The sequence below is a fragment of the Momordica charantia genome, assembly GCF_013281855.1.
Source record: "Momordica charantia cultivar OHB3-1 chromosome 6 unlocalized genomic scaffold, Mcharantia_2.0 BLBB01000006.1, whole genome shotgun sequence".
Lineage (NCBI taxonomy): Eukaryota > Viridiplantae > Streptophyta > Magnoliopsida > Cucurbitales > Cucurbitaceae > Momordica > Momordica charantia.
The window spans coordinates 10,952,371-10,957,470 of record NW_028275164.1 but is presented as its reverse complement, the minus strand read 5'-3'; the positions used below and the strand labels follow the sequence as shown (position 1 = coordinate 10,957,470).

The 5,100-nt window shown below is 36.7% G+C and overlaps 1 long non-coding RNA gene across 1 annotated transcript; it reads left to right on the top strand.

The window, feature by feature from the left end:
* The first annotated feature begins 518 nt into the window (after nucleotides 1–518).
* Nucleotides 519–2,267, top strand: LOC148210678 (uncharacterized). The gene is made up of 2 exons (XR_015791297.1): nucleotides 519–643; nucleotides 2,074–2,267. It is a non-coding gene; the product is annotated as an uncharacterized LOC148210678 (long non-coding RNA).
* The last annotated feature ends 2,833 nt before the right edge of the window (nucleotides 2,268–5,100 follow it).

Genomic DNA, 5,100 nt, shown 5'->3' with positions numbered 1-5,100 from the left:
GACCTTAAATTATAGAAGTTAGTTAAATTAAACTTAAAAATTTGTGCAATGAACTATAACCATTATAACACAGTTACAGTTAATAATAAATTGTTAATTGCATAAATGACTCCTACACCATGTGAATGGTTACAATCAAACTCTGCAACTATATATGATTATTTCCTCTTGAAAATTATAATATTTACCTTTAGAAAATTAATTTAAATACAATATAAGTACAATATTAATTGGGACATACTCCAAGAGATGTATTTTTTTAGTAGAGTATTAATGGGTCAACTCGCATCATTTTTCACCAAAAACGACATTGAACCAACTTATTAATTTAAGAAAATTAAAAAAAATGACGTAAAATGGGTGATTCAAGGTGATTTCGATTTTGGGGTTATGTTATTCTTCTTTCTATTGGGATAAGGGAGCTATGTCCTATAATATTGTTTTTTCCTAAGAGAATTAAGATTTTTGTCTCCTATAAATAAAGCCTTTTGTTTAGGTTTTGTTTATATGTGTTGTCGCATACATCAAAGGGGCGGCCAGAGCAGTGTTGGTGCACTAATTTTAGAGGCGTGACAATAGTGTTTTGTAGAGTTTCAAAGGCGAGATCTCGGTGGTTGTAGAGTGAAGTCGACAACCAATTATCGTGAGTATTTTGTGAGGCTTTGCATTCTTGTTTCCTAGGATTCTACTATTATAGTTCCTAGAAGCTAGGTGGCTTTTATCGAGACCTCTAGATTTGAGAGATTATTATATTGTCCATTGTATGATCTCAATATCATAGTAGAATATGTTGTCGCGGAAGACTGGACCTAGCCCATAGTTGGGATGAACGAGTATAAATCTATTGTGTCGTTTACTGCACTTTCCCTACATTTCTCTTATTATTTGATTGACTTAGTTTTCACTAAAGAATATTGGAAGGGGAAAATATTCTTATTGAGTAATTTTCCTAACAAGTGGTATCAGAGCTGTAGGTTGCAGAATCATGGGATCCAGTGGAAAGTCACATCACTATTTCGAGGGCGTTTGAGATTTAATGGGAAAAATTTCAAGTTTTGGAAGATGCATGCTACTAGAAAACTTGGCTTCTATGACAGTTATGAACAGTAAAATGTTTGGGAGAAAAAAAAACTATCACAAATTGTGGGGGCGTATTTTTGGTGGGAAAAAACGTTTGGTATTTCTTTTTGCTTCTTTGTTTTTGTGAAAGAATGATTTTGTGTGAGTGATTTGAGGGAAAGAAAAAGATCTTAGGTGCTTATTGTGATTGTTAGCTCTCTGTTGTGACACTAAATAAACGCTAGGAAAGTGTGTTAATTATAGAAATAAGGTTTGCTTATTATCTGTTTATATTTTGTCATTGTTAAAACTGATTACATAGTGGATGACCTAAAATGGATTTAGATCCTTTATGGATTGAACCAAAAATTTGTGTCTATGATATCAAAAAAAATTGTTCTCAAGTTATTATTGGCTTATTTGGTATATCCAAATTTACACTTGCTTTTAAGAGAATTTACACTTGGTTTATTTGGTTAATTTGTTCTCAAGTTATTGTTGGTTTACTTGGCAAACCATGCAACAAACTACATATTTTTTGCTTAACATAATGGTAGATCTCTCTTAAAGCATTAATGGTGGATAGTTAAAGGATGTTTTCCCTCGAAAGATACTTATATCATTCATGACCCTTTCAATGCTTGACAATAGTTATATCATTCATGACCCTTTCAATGCTTGACAATGGTGGGATAGTTAAAGGTCCCTTTCCAATGCTTGTTGATTTTTAGTGTTTTTATTGTTTGTTTGTATGATTTATGACCCTTCCAAATTTATATCATGTGGGTTGATTTTTTATATTTGTCAAGGATTAATGTTTGTTGTAACGAGCATTTCATATTCGTATATCTATACAGTTGTTGTTCTTTTTATCTATATCATTGATTTATCGTAATGATTTTTAGCAAAGTTGTCTGACTACCTATTTCACTAATATAATGCATGTTGGAGTTAGAAAATAAATATGAGAGTTAATATTAATATTTTTTAATTGTTCGTTTTATTTTGTTGAAGGAGTAGCTTGTGGGAGCAACATTTAGAGAAAGGAGAATGTATAGGGAAGAGTTTCGGCATAGTTTCGACATGTACGAGCTTGATGTAATGTGAATATAGTTTGTTAGGTTAGTCTAAAACATATGTTTCACTCTCTTATTGTAGTTATAGTATACTATTTGTATAAAATATCATAATATACAAATTTGATCATACTTATTTTGTATATTTATATGAAAACTTTGATGCTATTATATGCAACTTTGTTATATTTTAATATTTACGGATATAGAGAATTTTTTTGAAATGTGACAATCATGAAATTGTCATATATAAACTTTATAAACTTTCTTTTGACATTAAAAACCTTTATTTAACACAACTTGTGATAAAAAAAAAATCTGTCGCAATTAAATAATTGTCAAATATAAGATTTTCGTGATAGTTAAAATTATCAATATAAAAGTATTCATGACAATTAAATATTGTCAAATTAAAGATTTTCATGATAGTTAAAACTGTTAATATTGACCGTTAAAACTATTACTATAAATATTTCATGACTATTAAAAATAGTAGTTGTTATATTTTTCGAGGTGAATGGCGATTCTCCCAAGTCGCCATCGTCGAACGAGCACTCTTTCTTCTCGCACCTGGCCTTAAGCGCCTCGACCTGCTCATCGAACTTGTGCTTCATCAGGTCGAACTCTTCTCTAGTGATCACAACTTCTGGCATCAGAGGCTTGTATTTTGATTAAGCCTTTAGGTTCGAGTTCGAGAACTCTGAGGAGTAGGAAGGAGAGTCTTTCGGCTCCCGAGATGCTCTCTTCTTCTTTTCAGTGAGATGTTTTCTCAGATCGTTATCCCGCAAGCTGTAATCCACTTCTTCATCCTTGGGAATGGGCTCGCGGTCGCCAGGTTGGATAGATGGAGCTCTCTTTTCACCGGGTGCGCCCGGGACCCTAGAGGGAGACACAGTTCGGTTAGCACGTGTTGCCTCGGCATACATTTCTTCCATTTTGCGCAACTGATGGCACATATCATCCAACTCGCGCTAGAGAGTAGACAAAGCTTCAGGGTCTGCTACCTGGTTGGCCCTTTGGGAGGTCTTTCTCGAGGTCCCACCTCGGCCTCGGTTGGCCTGTGAGGGTTTCGGGTGAGCAGGGGGTAACTCTTGGTTTGCATGGTGGGCAGATCTGTGCGGCAGATCTCCCTCTTGCCCTGCTCGGACCTGGTCCTCGACTATTCTTGCGTCGAGGTCTCGCTGAGTGCCATTATCAGCGTTCACACCCCTCCGTTCTGTCGTATTAACAGAGCTTGCTGGTTGCACCATCTTTGCGTATGTTTCTTAGATCGGGATGACTTAGATCTTATCTCCCCACAGACGGCGCCAAATGTTTATGCAAGGGTTTGCACAACGGTTCTTCGCGAATAAAGCTCGAACCCGGTCTCCGGTTCCGACTTGAGCCCTGGGTGGACCTGCACAAGAGGGTAAATACTCTGACGCTCAAGTCAGTATAGATCGGATTCCGTATTTAGTTCGAGGTGAGATTCGATACCTGAGCGTGAAATGAAGCCCTCTATTTATAGGTGATGGATTCGACAGCACACACGACCGGCGGTTATATTTCTTTTCTCATATCGGACCTGTCGGGTTCCGAGCAGGTCGGACCCCAGTTAGGTCGAACCTTGGTGCCCATACTTAATCTTTTATAACGGGCGAACCCGGTCTCCTCGGCAGGGCCGAGATGGACCTAGGCAATCCTTTTTATTCAGTTTCTTCAAACACTAATAAGGGTCCTCCACGTGTCTTGGGTACGTTTACCCCCAAACAAGTTCCCTATATTTGTCCATCTACAATGTCCTACCTTTTCAAGTTAGACTTCTTAAACTTTAAATTTATATCTTCAAATTCTTTCGTGAATTCGAAGTTTGATATTTCTTGATTAGGAGCCTTGAATTAAATTATTTAATTTTACTTTTGTTTGTTTTTATAAATTAAATTTATAGATTTTGGGAAAGATTTCTCAATTTGAATATTAATGCTCTAAATCTTAGAAATATAATTTTTTACCCTTTTGGTTTTTGATTGAGACTTGATTAAGACTTAAAATTTGAACACTTGTACTAAAAGCGAATAAGAGCTGACTTTTTGTGTGTTTTATGCAGGGAAGACGAGGAGGCAACTACACATTTATTTTTTAGGGGTGCAAGGTAACAAATACAGTGTGGAGTTCTTTTCTTCGTACTAACCCAAGTACTTGTTGTGTTGGTGGTGGCAACAACTAGAATGAAATATTATTTAATCGTGGAAATACCATGACAAGTCTTAGGATCGAGTGGCGGCCTCGACCTGAGTAGAAGTGGGCGATGAGTCTGGAAACTCGGGATCGTAAATGGATTCGAGTACCATTCGGATCGCCTCTTCATGATCTTTTAGGTTGAACTAGTGTGAGCGACGCGACCCATAACAATCCTACACTCCTTTCTCCTATTCTTTCTTTGTCACTTCTTGAAAATCACGAAGAGGATTCCCGAACTGGACTGAGCTTCTAGAGAATTCAAGATTATTGGGATTGGATGGTGAACGAGAGCGAGGAACAAGAGTTAGACAAGGTTGTGGTCATATTGTGGCACATATTGGAGTTTAGAAGTCGAGTTGCTTTGTGGGAAAATCTTGTCTACGCAGAAGTTATGGACACAAAATCGGAAGGCATTTACAACAGTTTTAATCACTCCACAACAACCAACTCTTCAGAAACAACAATACAGAAGAGAGTCATACACAGTTGCAACTACAAATCCAATAAACTAACATCCGAGATTATTATTTATCCCAACTTATCTTGAAATAGACTCGTTATTTATCTTACGGAAATTTACTGGCTTATTGATGAAATTCGCACTCTTATGGAGGAGAATACAGTGGTTTTCGTCAAGAAAATCAAGTGCCAAGCGAATAAATTGGCTCATGTGCTTGCTCGGGAGTAGGCGTCAGAAGAGGAAGAAAGTGCCGCCTGGGGACCTGTAGTTCCTCAATGGTTTTTA